Source organism: Rousettus aegyptiacus, unplaced genomic scaffold (genome assembly GCF_014176215.1).
Source record: "Rousettus aegyptiacus isolate mRouAeg1 unplaced genomic scaffold, mRouAeg1.p scaffold_m13_p_15, whole genome shotgun sequence".
In the NCBI taxonomy this organism is placed as follows: domain Eukaryota; kingdom Metazoa; phylum Chordata; class Mammalia; order Chiroptera; family Pteropodidae; genus Rousettus; species Rousettus aegyptiacus.
The window spans coordinates 23786928-23811078 of record NW_023416290.1 but is presented as its reverse complement, the minus strand read 5'-3'; positions in this window follow the sequence as shown (position 1 = coordinate 23811078).

Sequence of the window (24151 nt, the reverse complement as noted above, 5' to 3'; positions counted from 1 at the left end):
TTAGTGGGATGCAGAGTAGGGTGAGTGTAGGTAGGGGGAAGTTTGGAGGTCAGTTTGGGGAAAGGGAACTGGGGGTAGCCAGTCTGTCTGGGGTGTGAGGACCAGAAGAGGGGCCCCAGCTCTGCCTGAAATGGTGCAATTATGTAGGCACACACTGTGCGCCCTGTAGCCTCAGCCTTGTGGGGTGAACTTCCAGCCTCCTGAGACCTCTCAAGAAACAACACAGGCTAGGGAGGCAAAGAAAACACCACTGTCTGCCCTTCACTGTGACACAGTGAACAAAGTCCTTTCTGGTTCTTTAAGAAAAACATGTACAGTCTTGAGTCATTTTTTTAGTTCAGGAAACACATTCTCGAAGAGCATTTTAAGCCAAAGGAAGTTGAAGCAATGTTCCATTTTGCTACAGAAAAACTAAGAGATACTTGAATTATGGGGGGCATTTCTTTAAAAGGGACAACACTTGATACACACATTCGAGTCTATGTAGACCAGTGTAATGCTTTCATTTCAGAAGCTGATTCAGGCTTCCAGAGTCTTGTATTTGTAAGATGAATGAGTTTCTTCCTCTTCACTCAAGAAACACTTTTTTCCCCCTCTTTTTCCTGAAGTTTTGAAATGTGATTCCAGACTCTGAGCTGATGCTCTTTTCACACTCAGCTGGGTTTCTAACTCCTAAAATATTAATCTATGAGAGTTGCTGGCAAACCAGTAATTGACACCAATTAACAAGCTCCTGGTTGGCCAAATGATACTTAAAGAGAGAAGTTCGCTCTGTGCTGGTCTTCTTGGTTCCCGGAGGCTCAGGCAGAGCAGCCAGGCACCAGGGAAAGCAGACTCACTGGCCTCTTGTGCTGCTTTTGAAGCACAGAATTCCATGATCTCAGCCTAGAACATTGCCCCAGGTGCATTTGCTTAGATCTCTAAAAATTAGTCCATTGAAAGTGGTCTTATCAGCCAACCCAAATCCTAGAGCACTTTCTCTGTGCAAATTGACCTACTGGATACCCACCCCCCAATGCCTCGTTCTCATTACCTGTTGACTTCTTGTGCATTTTATTTTTTGCCTAAAAGTATTCCTTCACAGTCACTGCTTCTGATACATTGGTTACTAAACTTAGCCAAAGAATGTATAGGACTGCAGAATATGCAACACACTGTAATGTGAAAAGCTAATAAAGAAAGATCTACAAGGCCCTCAGCACAGTCCAGCGAGCAGAGCAGGGTTGGAATTGTAGCTTCTCATGGCTCTTGCTGCCCAATGGTTGGACTTCAGAGCAGAGTTTGTGAATGTCCCTGGAGATATTCAATCTGGTAAGCCAATTTTAGACTTTGAGTCTTGTTGCAAATGGATTCATTTAAACTATAATATAAAATATTCTGTTTATTTAACCCCTGTAAGCTGATCTCCTTTGTCTTTGTGAACTGGCTGAGCAGTTAAGGACCTACATTCCTTCCACAGTTACTAAAACTTCATATTTTTCTCTGTATTCATAGATTTAATTACACTCAGACCCATTCAATTTACATCAGTTTTCCAAGCTTTACCTAGATTAAAAAAAAAAACAGCCCCCCCTCATAACATGCAACATAATTATAATCTTTGTATTAAAAGATATTGAAAGTACATTTTGCCATTTTGTACTTAAGAAATCATCTTGTATATTTCCAATTTTCTGACATGGAGATAGTAGAGATGTAAATTAACTTGGCTACAATTCTTCCTAAGATAATAGATTTATACTTTAAATGCCTATATCCAGTCCTATTAAAACAAAACAAAAAGCACTCCCCATCCCCACACAAAAAGAGATATATCTAATTTACTTTACACAAGACAGTAAATTCTTGAAAAGAGTTGGTATGTACTTGGAATTGATACATATTCTCAGAAATAAAAGAAGATGAGCTGCCTGGGTGGTGCCTCCACCCAGATGAATGTTGGTGCCCAGTGATCAATATTTCCTTTTGCTTCCTTGTCCCCTTCCAGGGTGTTTTTGAAAATTAATAACATTTCTATAAAGTGTTTTAGCTTCATTGAGAGACATAAGCACAACCTATCAACATCCAGATACTCTCTATGTCTCCAGACACTCTCTGTGTCGCCAGACATCCATCTTAGAGATTTGACCTTGATTATTTAGTTTATATCTGAAACCTTTTTCATTGTGACTTTCTTCTTTTCTTGAATCTTCTCTAAACAACATCTGTGCTTTAAAACCATATCCATGCTTGTTATTAAGAGCACAATAACCGCCTCTTAATTAAAATGTTTGTCTTAATTTTCAAAGCTTGATGTTCTTAGTAACTCTTTAATTCCCTCTCTGGACAAACTCTCATCTGCCCACCATTCCATCCTCTGTTTGTATTTATTTTGACACCATTTGGCTTTGCTCTTATTTGATTTGTAATAGCAATCTTTGTTCCTATGCAAAGAAAAACTAACACACACACACACACAAACTAAAAATCAAATGAAACTTGGATGTATTCTGGAAGAGGAGGAAGATGGATCAATAATTTCTAAATTACTTAGCATATCAAGTGTGGATGGAGCACAGCACGTTGTCTACAATATAAAGAAGGTCATGGTGTTGTTGCTCCAAGGAAAAAGAGGGATGCGATCAGGAGATAAGAAAGCCCGAAGCCCCACATTTATTAATGCTGAGAGGGTATGGGAGGAATGGAGAGATATTAGAGGATCATATGTGATGAAGCTTTTTTCTAAGAATTCAGGGCCTCCCTCAAGTTGGTTGCTTTAGAGACACTCAGATTAGCATGGGGAACCTGAAGGACATGGGGGCTAGAAGTGCCCCCATCCTCATGGAGGAGGGCTGCAGCTTTGTAGGAGAAGCTGCGCAGCCACTTCAGTGTCCATGGGGACATGGGTGCTACCAGCACCCTCTGCTGTGCCTTGTTGACAACTTGAGGAAGAGAGGGGGAAAGGGCAAAACCAGAAAAACTAAACTTTTAACCTAAGGAGTTGAGTCATCTAAAGGAGGCTATAGCTGACCATTGAGTAAATAAGTCTGAACTGCACGGGTCCACTTCCATACAGATATAAAAAATATATAGAGAGTTGGCACTACATATCCATAGGTTTGGTGACAAGGGATTCAACCAACTATGGATTGAGAACAGTATTTTCAATCCAAGTTAGCGGAGGGTCAATTTAAAATTATATGCTGTGCGAGCACCCCTAGCCTCGTCTGTTCAAGGGTCAACTGCATTTTAAACATCCCTGATGGAGATTTAAATCCACAGGGTGAGAAAACTCTAATCATTAGGACTGCTCTGCCCGCACCTTCCTTATTCACTGTTTTGTTGTGGCTCCTGCCTCAGTGCAGAGGAGTGAGTGCTGAGTCTGTGGGCTCAGCTGGGCAAGAACAAGTGCTCAGTAACTAGCACAGCTCCTGGACTGTAAGAACTGCTTCACTAACACCACTTCTACTACTCATATAGAAATACTGAATACATCTTTATTGAAATGAGAATGATCTCGTCTAGTCCAAAAGTTCTCTCCATCTGGTTACCTACTCAGGATTGTGCAGAAATATTGGACTGCATAGCAGGCTAAAACATGCTTACTTCTTGGGTATATGCATGTATAAATATTGTATTCTCTTCATTTTATACCCCCTTTATTAGACCAATAATAGTTTAAATTATTTGTTTGAACTTCTAGAGATAGGTTGGATGGCCACTGTGGTGGTTCTGGTTTTTTTGTTTGTTTGTTTGTTTGTTTTTTAGTTTTAACTTTTTGATCAAGTTCACTCCTTTGTCCAGGGCTTCTACTCAGACTCCTCATTTCACTTCACTTGTAATCCTCTTGCCATAGTCACTCTGACAGATGGATTACAAAAAAGCAAAAGAGTGGCTCCAATTCCCCACCCTTCCCTGCAAAGTTATCTAAACCATTTGCAATGCTATTCTGTAGTTTTCTCATTAAGAAGCTAACCTAATCTGGAAATTAGTCTGATCTATCTAGTGATTTGCTTTGGCCAATAGAATATGGTGGAATGTGCCAGTTCTAAATCTAGCCCTCAAAGGGTCTTGTGTGCATTCTCTCTCTATCTTGGAACCCTGCCACTACTATGTGAAAACTTTTGGGCTTACCCATAGGACAATGAGAGGCTATGTAACCTAAGCTGAGCCATCTTGGCCCAATTGACCTTGACCCTCAGCTGACCCACACTAATAATAGAATTATGACCTAGCTCAAATTAAATCAACTGAGCCCTGCCCGTTGGCACCAGAGTTTTCTAGCCAATCCATAGACACAAGAGAAACAACAAATCATTGCTTTTAAAAGCCACGAAGTTTTGGGGTGGTTTGTTAAGAAGCAATAGCTAACTGTCACAGTCAATAACAGTCTTTCATTTTTAAATATAAAGGATATATTTTTAAGTCTTTGTAACAAAGACTTACAAGGGTTAACCAAAATCTATGTACTGTTTTACCACAAGCATACAGCTTGATTGTATTTTTCTTACCCTTATGTACCCATGTGACTGAGTTCCGGCTGATGGAATATGTGCAGAAGTGATGGGTACCACTTCCAAGCCTGGCTCATAACTACCTCCTCTTGCAATACTTTTGTTCTCTTCTGACCGAATGGAGAGAAACAGAGGAGGGCAAAACTACAGTATGGAAGATACATGGGCTCCTGAATGACCTTATGGGAGGCTGTTACTTACCAGGAGTATCTACAATGGATTTTGTGTGAGTGAGAAACTAACTTTTGTTCTGTCAAGTTATTGAGATTTGGGGATTCATTACATATAGCAGCTGGAGTTGTTTACCTTCACCACTACTCCCTTTCTCTTACTTGACCTCTTTGAGTAATACTGATTCCTCCTTCCTTTATGACTCCTCTTTCCTTGATGTCATTGGGCCCATACTCCATAATTTTCCTCTGCATCAATGGGTCTCTATTACTTTCAAGCATATTAAGTCCCAAAGTCTTAGCATGCCTTCACTAAAGGCTTTGTTTAGTTTTCACCCTTTTTTTCCTCACCATCATAGCCTTAAAACTCTTTGCATTTATATAAATACACCATGCTCTCATTTACTCTGAGTTTTTGCATTTGTTGTTCCTTCTGCTTAAAATACTCTTCCCACTTTTTTCCCTGCTAACTTTTGCCTACATTTCAGGTCTGACTTATTACTACCCATTTTAGGAACCCTGGGCTCTGAGATAACTCTGTGTTTGCCCAAGTCATAGGACTCATTGTCATTACTGGGTTCCACGTCTTCTCTCCAGCCAACTCTAAGCTCTTAGTTGTTTCAGCCTATTGTGCTCACCATTGCATCTCAAAGACATAAATGAGTGATTGTCATTTAGTCATGCTAATAACCATTTGGTGAATGCATAAATTAATGATTAGGCAAAAAAGAGTACATGAAATCTAGAAATTAGACTCAAAGTTTAGTAACTGGTAATTCATGAGGAAGTAAACCAGAAAAATGATGTTGTTTAACCTTCCTTGAAGATTATTTGTGTTTGGTCACTCTGACAATCACTAGACTATTAACAATTTTAGGTATATAACAACCTTTTTTCAAATAGTGTTTTCTTCTATTATCATTAGTGATGAAAATGGTATTTATTTTATATATTACAATGCAGAATTATGTTGTTTTTGTGTGAACATAACTTCTCTATAAAACCTCAAGCATTTTTCTCTATTATAATTGGCAGATGAGAGGTTATGTAAACTTGTGGCCAACTGAGATGTTCCCAAAACATTACTATTGAAGGAGAGGGAACAAAGGACATAACATGGGTATCTGAGTTCTTTCTTCAGGATGGCATAGACCCATTTTCGCATCTGTTTTTTATTATGGTGCTGCTTTTTAATTATATGAATAACTCAGACACTGGAAGTTTTAGTATGCTGTCCAAAGTAACATGGTAACTTGGGTTTGATAACATACCTGAAAGCAGGTGTAAGTGTCTCTCCTTAGAAACCCACACTGACTCGTTGCGCTCCTGGACATGTAAATGAATGACAAAGAACCTCCGTCAGCTCATAATTCTAAACCTGGTGAAGCCAATGACACGTACTCATGAGGCTGAGTGTGGAGGAGGGCTCCTGAGTGACTGTTGGCATGTGTTCACTGTTGAACTCATGGAGGAAAGATTGTCCTGGCCTAACACTTTCTTTTACTGCCAGGTTTGTATTATAGGAACCTGTCATGTGTGTGCTCTGCCTGTCTTGATTTCTGATCTTGTGAGGATTGTACAGGGGGCCAAGTAAAGGATCCAGGGCATCCTGCTATTATCTTTCCATGGCTGATGATAATGAGAGCAGTGGAGATTGATTGAGTGCTTTGTATGTTTCTAAATCTTCACCTGAATGGCCTTGTTTAATTGATCACTGGCACCACCAAGGAGGCACTATGTTTACTCTCAGCTCTAGGGGAGGGAAACTGAGATACAAAGGGCTCCAAGACTGTTCCCTACAGCACATTCCCTCTTTCTCCTCTCAGGATACTTGTCACTGGGTGGGATCTATCCACTGAACCAAGTATTGATTCCCAAGGAGGGTCTGTGGCCAGGCTCTTTCGCACAAGGCTCCAGGAGTTCTCTCTATACCATCAATCCTTTGTAATCTTCCTTTCCCTGGGCCCTCTCTCCCTTTCCTTGATTATTTAAACTTACTTTAGAAAAACTACTTCTTATAATCTGAAGTGAGGGAATATAAATTTGAATATGCAAGAAAAGATGGTGAAATGATCACATTTAAAGGAAACAAATATTCTTATAACCACAAAACATTTGTTTGAATTTAGTAGATTTGCTTATATGCCTAAATTCTTCACCATGTATTTTTGTATTAATTTAAATGTGTTGGTCACAGACACTGAACGACAATGAAAGTGGGATGTAAGCAGGAAGAGACTCCCATCCAAACAACATCCATCTCGTAATGGTGAGTGCGTGACTCTCTCATGACTCCATCTTTCCCCACATCACTGTGCAATACTCACCCCCATGCATCTTGTTTAGAAGTCAGCTTAGATCCTGCAGAATTTTATTTCTATTTTTCAGCAACAGAATATGGGGAAAAGGCCAAGAACTGCTGATCTGTCTGCAACGTTTGGAAGGGTTCCTGAGCTGCTGTTTTATGGAGTGGAGAGGAGGAGCTATGTGGCCCTCAGAGCTTGCTACAGCCTCTGGACAGTTAGTCATCAGCCTGTGGCCTGCTACCATCCCACTGAACCTCCCCATGGCCTATTTCTTCCTTGGATTACTTGAGACTGTCCCATCTGCATTATCTGCCCTGCGTTCTTTGATGTGGTCAGTGTACAGGTGGTAAAGTCAAGGGAAATGGGCCTGAAAATGTTGTGACTCACCCAGAGAAACTCAGAAAGTTAAAGCAGTCTGTTCTTTCTACTTACTTAATTTACTGGTAGTCACCAAGATTGCATAACAAACACCATTACAGCCTGTGAGAGCTCTGGACGAATAAATTGTGGTTAAAGACTTAAAAACAATCTTTGCCTGTTGACTAATATGTTTTCACACAGAGAGAGCCTCAGTGCTTTCTCAGGGACTTCTCACTTGTTGCTTTCATTCAAGTTAAAGTTTGAGATTTGTATGTTGAACAGGACAATCTCTTCCTGGGTGGAGCTAATATTCTTGTGGGGAGATATGCAATAAGCATAATCAATAAGTAATTTTCACATTATGTTAAAATTACCAAAACTTAGGAAATAAAGCATATAGCAGGTATAGGAATGGGATTGCTTCAGAGAAGGCTACAGAGGGGTTTACAACTGACAAAGTTGGGTCTCTCTGTGAAAGTGACATTGCAGAAATGAGTAACAAGAGGTACAGAGTACGTATCTCTGAGGTTAAAGGGTTCTGGAAAGAAGAAATAGCCTATGGAGAGGAAATGTATTGGGCAGAAGTTGGGCAGGCCAGTGTGCTTAGTCTTTTCAACACGGCAGAGAGAGCCATTGTTTTAAGACCTTGGTGAACCATGTCACTTCTCTGATGCACACCTGCTGTGGCCCTTGATGTCACTGAGAATGAAAACAAGATTTATGGTGGCTCTTCTGCACTCTGGCCCTGGCCTCTCTGATCTCACTGCTCCCTCATGGTATCAGCTGTGTTGACAGTGAATTGTGAAGAGCAAGTGTGGAATAGGAAGACATTAAGAGACTGTATAACAAATTCATTCATATCTTAGTGACTTATAGCAGCACCTTTTATTTTATGATTCTGGGGTTAGTAATGTGAATTGGCCTGAACAGGGCAGTCCTGCTGCTCGAGGCTGGGATCCCTTGTGCATCTGGGCCCCAATAACACCTGTCAGAGAGGCCTGGCAGCACTGCTTCTGGAATGTGGCTAGCTGTTGGCTGGGGGTTAGGGTGACTGACCTGTGAGTCTCTCATCATTCAGCAGGACAGCCCAGGCATCTTGGGGGTCTCTAGGTACCACAAGGGTAAATCTCAAGGAGCAATGCTTTCCAAGTTCTGGCTTGCTTTTCAAGTTGGCCACATTTTGGGGTTGGTGTGGGAGAGCACTACCAAAGTATCAGATGTAGGGAGGCCTGGATACATTGGGCTAATACTCAGTCACTCACAGATTGGTTACCGTGATGGTTTGTGAGGACATGTTGGTGTTGTTCATCAGGATCTGTCATTAGAGATGATGAGAGGTACAGACCCAGCTAGACTTATGATAGTGTTACGTCCTGATAAACCAATCATAAATTGAAAATATCGTAAGTCAAAAATGCATTCGATGCGCCTAACCTACTGAACATCTTAGCTTAGCCTAGCCTACTTTAAACGTGCTTAGAACACTGGCTTTAGTCTACAGTTTGACAATTATCTTGAGTTTCATCACAAAAGTAATTGCCTTCCTCTTCTCACTATAAGCAGGAGATATAGATGGATGTTTTGCAGATGTGATGGGATGCAAAAACACAAAATACAATAGTCACAAAATGCTGGCAGCACAGTATACTGTAGAATATCAGTTGTTTACCCTCATGATTACACGTGATTGTGTGGCCGACCAGGATCTCTAACTCACTGCCACTGCCTGGAATCATGAGAGAATATTAATAGCCCGAGAAAATGTAAAAATCCAAAATTCGAAAAATGGTTTCTACTTGAATACATATTACTTTAGCACCATTGTGAACTTGAAAAATTGTAAGTTGAACTATCATAAATTGAAGAATGTCTGGAGTTGAATTTCTGAAGATGTAGTTAATAAAATTTGCCAATGGAATATATATGCAATATGAGAAAGGTAACTGAGGTTTTGAGCTTGAGCAACTAAAATGGAGGTGCCAGCGAACACAATGAGGAAGCTGAAAGTGAAGCAGGCAAGGCAGGGGAACAAAGACTCCATTCCCAACAGGCTACGTTTGAGATGTCTATTAGATATCTAAGTGAAATGATGAGTAGGCAATTGGATACAAGGATCTGGGGTTCATGTGGGAGGTTTGGACTGGAAATATAAATTTTCCCATGAAATATTTTTAAAGATGTATAGTCTTTTCAGATTTGAAAAACAACAACAACAACAACAACAAAGTTGTACAGCCTAACTCTGGTATTTATTCTGCCTTTACTTAGGTGTCTCTAATTAACTTAATGGACCAATCATTGAGCATCTATTATATACAATATAAATACAGTAGCCCCAAAATTTGGAAAGTGAAGGCATCTATTCATAGGAAAAAATTTATTAGAAAACAAAAAAAAGTATCTTAATAATCTCAATAAAGTGGGAAGCTCTTATATCTTATAAATATAGTTAGGCATGCATGGATATAAATATACACATGAGAGCTGACCACTGTATCCTTGCTTAACAGCCAAGTAAATTAGGCATGAAAGAGACGACCAGTTACATTTTACAGATAATAAAGTGAGAGACTGGAGCAGGGAACCTCTGCCTCAGATCCCCAAACCAGCACTTGGTGTTGCTGGCCTACCTGGGTCTTCTGACTTGCACTTGGATTCTTTTTACTAATTAAAAATTAATAGATGATTCTCACCAAGAAAGAGAGGCCAGCCTCTGTATAGGATGTGGGTCACAATGTGAGCATGAATTCTGGGTCAAAAAAATTTCCTCAAAGACTTTGTTTTTAAACTTTTTATTTTGAGGTAATTACAGATTCACATGTAGTTGTAAGATATGATACAGAGGGATTCCATTTATATTTACCCAGTTTCTTCCAGTGATAACATCTTATAAAATTATAGTACAATATTACTATATCACAACCCAAATATTGATTGATACGCTCCACCGACTTTATTCAGATTTTACCAGTTTTACATTCATTCATTCATTCATTCATTCATTCATTCATGATGTGTGTGCATGTGTGTGTTTGTATATTTATTCTTCTGTAATTATATCACTTGTTTGAATTAGTCTGACCACTATAACTATCAAGATACAGAACAGTTTCATCACAAGGATTCCTGGAATTCCTACCTCCTCTGAATCCCTAATCTTTGGCAACTGCTAATCTCTTTTCTATATATATAATTTTATTATTTCAAGACAGTTATATAAATGAAGTCATACAAAATGTGTGAGATTGTCTTTTTTCACTCAGTGTAATTAAATTGTGGGTTCATTTCTTTTTATTGATGAGTAGTATTTTATAGTATGGATACATCATCATTTGTTAAACCATTCACCTGTTGAAGGATATCTGAGTTGGCTATTACAAATAAAGCTTTTATAAATATTCATGTACAAATTTTTTTGTGTGAACATGTTTTCAGGACTTGAGAATGAAGATCTTTTCAAATTCCTGAATAAGTAGTTAGGTAGGACTCCAGGGCACTATGGGAAGAAATGTGGATATGAAAATTTACCTAGAAAATTGTCTGGATAGAGATTACCAGTCATTAAACTAAACCTCAGAGTGGCTCAAATGGAACATGTGACTTTGAGCAGTACTACCTCCTGTTTCCTTCCCAGGGGAGTTGACTACGGATAGTTCTCAGCCTGCCACTGCCAGAACTGACTTGATGAAGGAAGCTATTGAATACTGTTCTTTTGAATGTTGGCAAATGCCTGCCAAAGATTATTTTAGCTTTGTTGTGGTCAATTTTCTTTCTGACTGCACTGAGTTAATACTGTGTCTTCAGAATGCCCTCAGTGTATAACAGTCATTCTATCACCTAAGAAAATAGTTTCTTTCATATGGCTTGTGCAGGATAAAATATACTAATTTAAAAATTTTAACTGGTTATTATGAAAATGTAAAAGGTTGAGGATGAGTTTCCTGCTATATTTGTAACAAAAAGCCACAATATTTTATAATCATACCTGACACAAAGCATCTGTTTCTTCTCTGACTATAGCATTTAAAGGAGACGATCTTTATTGTTTCTCAGACCTATACCACTGGATCCTGTGACTGATGGCAACACAAAGTGTCTGCTTTCCTCAGCTAATACAATGCATTTTTCAAGTGGCTCAAAAAAGAAGAAAGTTGTTTTCAGAATCTTATATGAGTATATTTCATTTTGGGTTTTCAGACAGCCTGTCTCAAATGTACTTCCATGCCATTAGAAAACTTGAAAGTTGAGGCTGGTCAAATTTCAGAATGAATAAGACAGGTATCTTTACAGAGAGTTAAATTCACAGTAGCAACATCATTGTTTAAATAATCATCTCTAAATAATAAAATATAACATTATCTTTTACATTTGTCTGTTATTAATTAAATTGTTCTTGAGTGACATTTAGTATTTGAGTGTTAATGTGATATTAATTGCTCAAATGAAGTAAGGTGTTTATTTCTGGAGAAAACATGGTATAAGAGGCATTTCTGGACTGGGTCTCCTGTTTATTTGTTCAGCCTCCTCCTGATACACTCACCATTTCAACAACCTGGCCTTCCCTGAAAAGCCTATGTGCTCTATTCTCAGTGCTTTTCCAAAGCTTGCTGATCTTCTGCCTGGATATTCTTCTTTACTACTTGGCTGTATTCTACTCCTTGAAGGTCCAGCTTCAAACTTTTAGAGATTTGTATATTTATTCATTTGCTTATTCACCAAATTATTTAACACTTCCTGAATATTTACAACACGCCACACATTTTATTAGGTGTTGAGAATACAAAAGACATAGTTCCAAGAACCTTCAAATGCCTTCCAGACACAGGACTGAACTTTGCATACAACGATGATATTGTGAAGTAGGGTTTCTGAAGGTATTCTAGGAGTGTTGAAGATGTCAAGACGCCTGGGGAAGGAGCAGGGGGAACATTTCCTCTAGTACCTGCCTGGCTATCTCTTAACCGAATTAGGGTGTCCCCTTAATATCCATGCTTGATGTAGCCCTTACACAAGATTCTGTGTTGCTTTCTCCTCCCACACACCAAATCCCTCACCTCTTGCCGGCACAGTTTGGCACATAGCAGGCATTCTGTCTACTCTTCTTTCAGTTCTTTAAACTCGCATTTGGTTTGATTTCTGTTCAGCTCTTGTTTAATATTCTAAATACATCAGACAAATATTTGAGGTGGCTTTCAGTAAAAATACACAAGACCATTAAAAATAAAATTTGAAAGAGAGATTGGGTAGAGAAAGGGAGGGAAGTGATGCCATTGAGAATTTGTGGGTTGTGCTGAGCTTCCTGGTAGCTATACTGTTCTGTCATAATGTTGTCATGGTTCCCTGAAAATTGAGTGGCTTATTTTGACATTAGTTGATGCACTAGTAAAGAATAGTACATTTATCGACTGAAGCAGAATATGGGCTCATAAAAATTTTAAATACCAGGTCTTCCATAATTTGTAGAAAACTGGGAATCACATTCTATGAATTCTAGAGTTCACTATTCATGGCCTTCATGCCCTCACTAAGCACTGGAATCAAGGTGCTCAGTATGAAGAATCCTAGAAAACTGTTGTTTGGTTTTTAACTTCCAGCAAGCCTCTCCATTTTTGAGCCTTATTTCCAGCTACAACACTTCTTATGCAAAACATGGAAAGTTTCCTTGATCTCCATGTTCAGTAATTGCATATATAAAGCAGGAAATTGATATGTACCTTAAATTGGTATCACTCGGTAAATGATGCACAATATATTAAAATGTTCAGCAAATGATCAGAAGAAAATGTGTTCTCAGTAGCTTTCAGAAGCTCAGATTGTGGTCCAGATCTGCTTATTTCCTGTTGATGGTCTTTCTGGAACACAGAGTAGTTAGAGGGAAGAGGTCCTTGTAGTACATGGGGCAGGAAGGTGAGCCTGCCAGCCCACATACAGCAGGTGGTCCATGGTACTAGGATTGGTAAACACCACCCCCAACACTGCTGCTCACAATGCGCTCAGGGACTGGCTTTACTACATTCACTTATAGACCTGCCCTCAAATTTCTCATAGTAGGGGCCAACTAGGCTTCTATTTTAGCCGACCTAGAAACCTTCATGTCTGTATTGTGGATGAGTAAAAGTCCTGTATTTAATGATACCATAAGTATGTTAAATTTCTCTGTGAAGTTTTACATCTAGAGATTGTTTTCAAAGAGGTCCAATTCATGTTATTATATTTCATTAATTGTCTTAATTTTTATGTTATTTCACCAATTAAGCCTATCATTTTGGTATCTTTAATAGCATTGGTTAAATACTGGCATAATTCTTAAGGGTATTCCATTAAATACATATTACTTGACATTTTTTAATAGGTAATACTGTCATAGAGTTTCAAATTTAAAAGTTTAAACAACAAAACAGTCTTCTCCCACTCTTGACACCTATTTTTTCCTCTGCTGCAGTTAACTTTATATTTTTAAATGTCTTTTCAGAAATAGGTTATGCACCTGTAAAGTAAATCCATACATATTCATGTTCTTCTCTTTTTACCTAAATGGTAAAAGTACTATGCACACAATGCACCTTGTTTCTTTCATGTCATAATGTGTTTTGAAATGCATTCTCCATTTGTACATAAAACCTGTATTTTTTATTAACAGTTTTTTGATGAATGTTTGGTCGTTTCCAAATTTTTAATCTTAAAAACTATACGAAAAACTCGGTGTATATATCATTTCACATGTGTATTTCTCTATGGGAAATTCCTAGAAATAAAATTGCCAGATCAAAAGATACATGTATTAGTAACTTCTATGTAATATTACCAAATTATTTTACAGGAGTTTTATCAGTGTCCACCCTAACCAGCAATATAGGAGAATACAGTGACTGATTTCCCAATATGCTCATCTATGCATTATGTTATCTAGCTTTTTTTTTATATCTAACAATCATAGAAGTGAAACATAATATAACTTTGACATTTATATTATTATGAGAGTTCAAATCTTTTCCCCAAATATTTGAAGGCCATTTGCTAGGCATTCTTTCTTCTTTCACATTTTCCTACTCTATTTTTGGCCCATTCCTTGTTGATTTGTAACAGCATTATATATATTAGAAAAATTAGCATTTGTCTCTATGTAAAATGTAATTATTTTCCTCAACTTCTCTTTTTAAAGAAAATGTTTTTGTGGTGTATTTTTTTAATACAGAAATTTTTATAATTAAAAAGCCCCAAAAGTTATTAACGTTTAAATACTTCCTAGGTTATGTGACGTACTTTTAAAAGATGTCTTTATTGGAAAATAATTAATAAATAAATATTCCATATTTTTTCAGGAAATTTTTGGATATGCAAATATATTCACAAGGGAGATATGTACACATATATTCTATGTGAATTTTATTCTGATTATTAGGTGTGAAATGTACAAACATTTTTCAGGGAATGTGTACTGTAAAATTTTTAAAAATTGTGGTTCAATGTACATAAGATTCACCACTTTAACCATTTTAAAGTGTACAGTTCAGGGTCATTAAGTATATTAACAATATATGCAAGTATCTCCACTATCTGGTTTCAGAACTTTTTTATCATCCCCCAAAGAAACTACATGTACAGTCACTCCTCATTGACCTATCCTTCTAGCTGCAGGCAAACATCAATCTGCTGTATTCTAGGATTCACTTATTCTGGACATTTCATATAAATAGAATCATATAGTATGTGGCTCTTTGTGACTGGCTAGCTTTGTCACTTAGCATAATGCTTTAAAAGTTCATCTATTTTGTAGCATGTGTCCATACTGCATCTTTTTTATGGCTAAATAATATTCTATTTATGCATTGACCACATTTTGTTTATCCATTTACCACTGTTGATGGATATTTGGTTGTTTCTACCTTTTGGATCTATGAACAGTGTTTCTATGAATATTTATGTACAAGTATATTTGGAACACTTGTTTTCAGTTCTTCTTGGGTATATGTCTATGAGAAGAATTGCTAGGTCATATGGTAACTATGTGTACCTTATTGAGGAAGCCACCAAATTGGTATAGCAGGAATTTTCCAAAGCCCTTATTACCCCCAAATCTCACTCCTTGGCTTTTTCTTTTAAGATTTCAGTATGTTTATTGTTTGCCCCAACTGTTACTGTTTGCTCCAGGTAGCAGTGGCTTGTTCACTTAGCTTTCAATGTTTTTGAGGAAGCTCTTCCACTTAACCACTAGGCTCTGAGCACTCTGAGTTAGGAAAAACAAAGAGAAACCCTTGCTTCTTTCTTTATTCACAACAGACAGACACAATTCCTTGAGAACAAAGTCTAGTCTGCTTCCTTGGAACCATGTACTCACACTGGGAATGCGAGTTGTCATCTTCAAGTCTACCACATCTCAGGAAGGGGAATAAGACTAGGATAAGTTAGACTGTGGTGATGGTCTTCTACCCAGACTCAGTCAATTTTCTCCTGGCTAAGATTTTCCTAAGTTGTAAACCTATGACTATCACCCAGAGTTAAGTAAGGTTGATATGACAATTTTTGTCAGAGTTTTTGATGTTTTGGGGGCGAGACAGACTCCTAGAGTTTTCCATGCTGCCATTTTTCTCTGTATAAATTTCCTAAAACTCAAATAATTTCTGTTTTGAAGTCCTAGACTAAAGCAAAGTGCACATCTTGCCCTGGATTGGCTGATGAGTATCCGCCATCCCTCTGCCCATGGATGACAGTTTACATGCCTTTATAGTTACTTTGATAATTTCTCCATATCAGATAACAGCCATGGGTTTTTAATCACATTCCTCAGAGTTTATGTATGAGGACCCTGAGAACATAATTTAATATCAGTAAGACTTAAGCTCAAGTTCTGGGTTTTCCTTTTATAATCTCTTTACCTTTCTTAGTCTGTCTTCTATAGTGTGAGTTTAACATTCCTAGGTGTAGTTCCAATCATGGCATTTACGTACACAAAGCTTTTAATAACTTTTAAAAAAGAAGAGGAAGATGGATGACTTGTCATACTAGATATTGAAATGATCCAGGGATTATGGAGATTAAGACACTTTACCTGTGGCTGAGAAATAGGCAGCAATTAGTGAAGCAGCATAGACAGTGCAAAAAAAGAGTTAAGTGCATGTACAAGTTTTGTATGATAAGTCTGCCTTTCAAATCTGTGGGGAAACATATAAGAAAGAGCAAGATCTATACTTATTATAGATGGATTCAAGACTTGTGTAGAGAGAGTCAAGTACTAGAAATAAACACAATGTCAAGTTACATGGTCCTGGGGAGGCAAAGGAATTTCTAAGGATAACCCTTAAGGCAGAAATCATAAAGGAAATACATCTATGTGTTTGAATTTTAATAAAGGGGATAACTTTTACATGGTAAAATAATATTATAAAATTATAAGGCCAATTACAAACTGTGAAAACATATTTGTATCATATATCAGAATAAGATTTTATATGTAGACGTAGAAAAAGGTCTCAGATATAGATAGGCACAAATATTAAATATACATAATCAAAATATATATTTACATGCGGATATGAGAAATAAAAGACAAATTAACTATTTGAAAATTGGTTAAAGAAGTGCCTAATAAATTCATAAAAGAGGAAAAACAAAGTCTAGTAAACATTAGTAATGAAAGAAGTGTAAAAAATATGTATAGAAATGAAATCTGTTTCCCTATATCAAATGAAAGAAATAAAATGTTAATGTCCTGTATTTGTGGGAAGGTAGCTCATATCTCTACCACTAGGAGTGTTGTTATAAATTGGTACAATTTTGTCAAAGGATAATAAGATTAGATGCATCAAAGATCTTAACATATTTACATTATTTTACCTGGTACTTTGTACTTATAAATTATATGCCAAGTAAATAATTATTGATACGTGCACAGATTAAGCTATGATGATGTCAACTGTGTTGCAAAAGTATTATTATATATAAAATTTGAATAATCCTTAAAGTTGAATGATTAGGGTTTAGTTGGATCAACTGTGAAACAAACATGCAATGGGATACTATCCATTCATTAAAAATGATATTGTTTATTAGACTCACAAACACAGAGGAAAAAAATGGTGACGGCCATAGGGGCAAGAGGTCTGGGGGCTGAAAGAATGGGGTAAAGGCTTAAAGAAGTAAAAGGTACTTCATAGACTGTCACAGGGCATGGGGAGCATGGCATAGGGAATGCAGTTAGCATTTATGTAATGGCTAGGTGGAGAGCAAGAAGATAGAAAGAGCAATTAGGGGGATCCTTTTATAAACTATATAAATGTCTAACCAATGTACTGTATATTTGAAACTAATAATAAAATAAAAGTAAAAAAAAGCAAATATCTAAAAAATGATATTGCTTATGTGTTCTTATTGAAATAGATGTTCACAGTACAGTGTGAAAAAATGTAGGTTACAAAATATTCTGAGATTACAAGACCAATTTTTATAAAATATATACATATTTATGTGTACTATTAAGTATATAAGATAGTATATTAACACATACTGTTAAGTAAATACATAGAAAACTGGAAAAGTCAACTATAAAATACATTAAAATGGACACTATCTGAATGTTGTAGTTATGATTATATTCTTAGCTTTTGCTAACTCATATCTTCTAATTATTTTACAATATGTACTTATTGCATAACAAACCAAATAAGTGTTTATTAAAAAATAAAATTCTGATAACTTTCTTCTCTCTGTGAATTAAGTAAAAATTCCCAAGACTATCAATGAAAACTTACTGCAATGTGTCTCCAAACTATATTTTCAATTTTATTGTTTACTGGTTTCCTACACAATTAAATCAGATCATGTTACCTCTCTGATTAAAATCTTCAGTGGTTGCCCATCACAGAATTGAATTTACCTCAACCTTCTATACAGATTTGATGTCATCTGTCTTCCTCTCACTCTACCTTATCTTGAGCAAGTCTTCCATTCTCCGTATTCTACCACTAACCTGACTGCTGTCAGGTTGCACGAGTTGATGGAGTTCCTTCTCCACAAAGAGCTCCATTCTTGATGTGCCTGCTTTCTACTAATTCTTTTTTTTTAAATTGGCATGTAATTGGCTTGCAATATTCTATTAGTTTCAGATGTACATCATAGTGATTTAATATTTATATACATTACAAAATGATTCCCATGATAAGTCTAGTAACCACCTGTCACTATATAGAGTTATCAAAATATTATTGACTATATTCCCTATGCTGTACATTACATCCCCATGACTTATTTGTTTTTAACTGGGAGTTTGTATTTCTTAATCCTCTTCACCTATTTTACCCACCTTCCAACCTCTCTCCTTTCTGATTTGTTTTCTGTATTATAAGTCTGTTTTTGTTTTGTAATGTTTGTTCATTTGTTTTTATTTTTTAGGTTCCACATATAAGTAAAATCATACAGTATTCGTCTTTCTCTACCTGACTTATTTCACTTACCATAATGCCCTAGAGTTTCGTCCATGTTGTTGCAAATGGCAAGATTTCATTATATTTTATTTTATTTCATTTCATGTCTTCTTTATCCATTCATATATTGAAAGATACTTAAGTTGTTTTAATTTTAATATTTTAGCTATTGTAAATAATGCTGTAATGAACACAAGAGTGCATATATCTCTTTGAATTAGTATTTTTGTTTTTCAGATAAATCCCTGGAAATAGAACCACTGAATCATATGATAGTTCTATTTTTAATTTTTGAGGAACCTCTGTACTATTTTTCACAGTGACTGTATAATTTTACATTCCCATCAAGAGTGTATGAGGGTTCCCTTTTCTCCACAGTCTTGTCAACACTTGTTATTTGTTGTCTTTTTGATAATAGTCATCTTGCAGGTGTAAGTGATATCTCATTGTGGTTTTGATTTACATTTTCTTGATAACTTTAGTGATGTTGAGTATCTATTCATATATCTGTTGGACATCTGTATGTATTTTTTGGAAAAATATCTATTCAAGTCCTCTGCCCATTTTTTAATCAGGTTGTTTGTATTTTGATATTAAGTCATGCAAATTCTTTACATATTTTGGATATAAACTCTTTATAAGTTGTATGATTTACAAATATCTTCTCTCATTTAGAAGGTTGCCTTTTCATGTTGTTTATAGTTTCCTTCACTGTGTAATGTAGTCTTGTTTGTTTATTTTTGTGTTTGTTGCCTCTGCTTGAGGAGATGTCCAAAAAAATAAAAATAAAAAGTATTTCTAAGACCCTTGTCAAAGCGCTTACTACCTATTTTTTTTTATAGGAGTTTTATGTTTTCAGGTTTTATATTCAAGTCTTTAATCCATTTTGAATTTTTGTATATGGTGTTAAATAATGGTCTAGTTTTATTGTGTTGCATGAAGCTTCCAGTGTTACCAAAACCATTTATTAAAGTGACGGTCTTTTCCCCATTGTATATTCTTGCTTCTTTTGTCATAGACTAATTGATCATATATGCATGAGATTATTTCTGGATTCTCTATTCTAGTCCATTAATTTGTGTGTCTGCATTTGGGCCAGTACCATACTGTTTTGATTACCATAATTTTTGTGGTATAGTTTAAAATCAGGAAAATGATACTCTCATCTCTGTTCTTCTTTCTCAAGATTGGTTTGGCTATTTGGGATCTTTTGTGGTTCCTTCCAGATTTTAGTATTCTTTGCTCTAGTTCTGTGAAAATTACCATTGTTATTTTGATGGAGATTGCATTGATTCTGTAGATTGCTTTTGGTAGTGTGAACATTTTGACAATATTAATTCTCCCAGTTCATGAATCTGGTATATCTTTCCATTTATTTTATCATCTTCAATTTCTTTCATCGATGTCTTATCATTTTCTTGTCATTTCATCTCCTTGGTTAAATTTCTTCCCAAGTATTTTTTTTTTGATGCAATTGTAAATGGGATTGTTTTTTTAAATGCTCATTCTGATAACTCATTATTAGTGCATGGAAACTCAACCCATTTTGTATTCTGCGACTTCGCTGAATTCATTTGTTAGTTCTAATACTTTTTTGGTGACATTTGGAATTTTCTACGTACACTATCCTGTCATCTGCAAATAGTGACCCTTTTACCTCTTTCTTTCCAACTGCCATGACTTCTACTTTTTTTCTTGCCTCATTTCTGTGACTAGGACTTTCAATGCTATGTTGAATAAAAGTGGAAAGTACTGGCATCCTTGTCTTATTCCTGATCCTAAAGAAAACACCCTTAACTTCATCATTGAATATGATGTTAGCTGTGGTTTTGTCTTATGAAGCCTTTATTATGTTGAGGTACATTTTTTCCATAACCACATTGTTGAGGGTTTTTATCAAAAACCGATGCTGAATTTTGTCAGATGCTTTTTTTGCATCTATTGAGTTGATCATATGATTTATGTCCTTTGTTTTGTTAATGTGGCATATATGTTGATTGATTTGCAGATGTTAACCATCATTGCATCTTGGAATAAATCCCACTTGATCATGATGTATAAACTCTTTAATGTATTGTTGAATTGGTTAATATTTTCTTGAGAATTTTTACATCTATATTTGTTAGGGGTATTGACCTGTAATTTTTTTGTATCAGGGTAGTGCTGGCCTCATAAAATGAGTTTGGAAATGTTCCCAATTCTTCAAGTTTTTGAAATAATTTGAGAAGTATATGTATTAATTTTTTTAAGTGTTTGATAGAATGTACCTGTTAAGCCTTCTGATCCTGGACTTTCATTTTTGGGGAGTTTTAAAATTTCTGATTCAATATCATTATCTATAATCAGTCTATTCAAAGTTTTTGTTTTCTTATAATTCAGACTTGAAAAATTGTGTTTCTAGGAATTTATCCTTTTCTCCTAGATTTTCCAATTTATTGGTTATAATCCTACTAAATCTTAATGTGACTTCCTTGGAGATGCCCCCTATACACCCAACTTTACCCTCTTTTACCCACTCTAATGTTTTCTTTCATCAAAATCTGTTATTTTTATTTAGAGCAGCTATTTAATACAATCATTTTTACATATTTATTAGTAAGCTGAATTGAATAGTATGTCTCCCTCATTAGACTTTGCTTCATGAGGTCAGGGACCCACATCAGTTTTTCCTCACTACTCTATAGATAGTGCTTAGAATAGTGCCTGGTACATAATAGGAACTTCCACATTTATTGACTTAATGAGTGAATTAACATGCTTACTTTAGTCAGACATACACAGCACAGTGAGTATACATTATAATTTCATGACCGTATGTTTTACTCATAGTATTTCTCTCATCTCTGCCTAGAAAAATAGTCTATATTTCATAGTCTATTGAAATTTCATTTCTTCTACTATTTTTTTTTCTGAATGGTAGAATGTGTTGTCATTACAGAAAAGTAAACACTGAACAAACATAAAACTCTTTTAGGATGAAGAGTGGACAATTATTGCTCGAAAGGAAGGAAAAACGAAAAGTTATTATGAACTTGTTAATTCTGAGATATCTGTAGAACATGTAACCCACAAAAAGGCAGAAAGTCCCTAGAGTATAGAGGAGAGGTCAGAGGAATGATGGAGATGTGAGGGTCACTGCAAAGTGAAGTTTGCTGCAGCCCGAGGGGTGGGTGAAATAAGTAAAGGTGAGAAGTAACAACAATGACAACAACAACAACCAACAAAAACACATGTGTTGGACAAAGAGGTAAAAGTACTAAGGTACTTACCCTAACTACCCTAACTCATTTAATATTAAATAGATAATTTAAATAACATATAGCTATTAAGAAAATTGAATTTATAATTTAATTTCTGAGGAATAAACCTCAAGAATAGTGATTTCACTGGATAATTTGACTAAATGTTTAAAGAATAATTAGTATTAATTCTATAAAAGGTTTCCAGAGTATGGAAGAGGAGGGAACACTTCCCAATCCATTTTAAAGAACTAGTGTTACCATAATACTAAAACCAGAAAGAGTACAAAAAAGAAACTTATTTACCATTATTTCCTATGAATACAGATGTAAAATTTTTAACAAAATAATGGAAAATAGAATTTGGCAATGTATTAAAAAATTGTAATCTCTCATCAAGTGGGTTTTATTTCAGGGATGGTTCAAAAATTTTTAAAAAATCAATCAATGCAATCTACTTTATTAATAGAAAAAAACACAATATCATATAACTTGATCATATAAAAATTTACAAAATTTAACACTAACTAATGATAAACAAAACTTTCAGAAAAATAGGAAAAGAGGAAAATTCCATCAACTTGATAAAGAGTATGAACAAAAGATGTACAGCTAACATTATATTTGATGGTGAAATATTGAATGTTTTATACCTAAGATAGGGAACAAGACAAAATGTTCACTCTGAATGCTTTTATTCAACTTAATGGTAGAAGTTCTATCAATAAACCTATCATTTGCATTCCTGGGCATTTGTCTTAGAGAAACAAAGACTTATATTCACACAAAAAATTCTATACAAGAATGTTCATAGCAACCTGGTTTGTAATAACAACAAACTTGAAAAATTCCAGATGTCTTTTAATGAGTGAATCATTAAACAAAGAATGACACATCAATACCATGGAATACCACTCAGTAATACAAAAGAACTGACTATTGATACATACATCAATCTTAATGAATCCCTATGGAATTATGCTGAGTGAAAATAACCAATCTGAAAAGATTATACACTACTTCACATCTTGAAGTGACAAAATTACAGAAATAGAGAACAGATTACTGTTTGTTGAGGATTAAGGAGGTACCAGGTATGGAAGGTAAGTAGGTGTATGGCTATAAAATGTCAAGATGAGGTATCCTGTGGTAACGAAAGTGTTCTGTATCTGTACCTGAATATTATCAATGTTGACATCCTGGCTGTGTATTGTATCAGGGTAATCTAAATAGAAGAGACAAGGATCTCTCCATATTACTTCTAACAACTGCATATGATATACAAATATTTAAAAATAAAAATTTTAGTTAGAAATAATATATAAATCTTTATAAATGTATTAGGGAAATGACCCTGAGCATTGACATAGCAGAACTTTGGACAAAGCGATTTGGTCAATTTATCCTAAGAAGTTGAAAGTAGACTGTACTAAAAAACATATTAATAAAAAAGCCAAATATTAGATTCACAAAGGTGTTGTTGGCCAATTTTAATCTAAATCTCACTTTTTTTTCTGTTGGTCAAGGATCACCCTTTCCTTTCCTTCAAATAAAGATTCCACCATGGTCCCTTTACCTCTTTGAAGCAGGGGGAGGAATATAAAGATTTTATAATAGCCATCTTTTTCATCTACCCCTCAGTTATTGCCCATGCTTTTTATAAATCAAGAAAGGTGTAAAATGGAGTTTTCAGGTAAATGGGGAAAGTGTTAATAAAAGTAAATATAAAAACAGGCAGTAGGAACTGGAATGTCGAATAGTATCTAAAAGAACAAATAATAGAAGTGAGAGTTCTTATAGAAAGTTACATATACACTATTCTAAGTATATATTCTTAATACAGAAGTGTGCTGTGTGTGTAATAGATATTCATTGTTGGTAGAATAAGTGTTTTCTTGTAATAATCACAAAAGTGACATCAACAATTACTTTTCGAAGGAACTCTTACTGTGTGCAAAATAATGCTGTAAGTGTAACCTTTACATAAGAATGACCGCCAACATTTATTTAGAGTTCATTATATTCCAGGCACTATTTAAGGCTTTGCACTATTTACCTTTTAATCTTTACAACAATATCATGAGGTAAGTATTATTATTGTTTCATTTTATAGATAAAGAAACTGAGGCATAAAGAGATTGAGATACTTGCCAAAAGTAACTG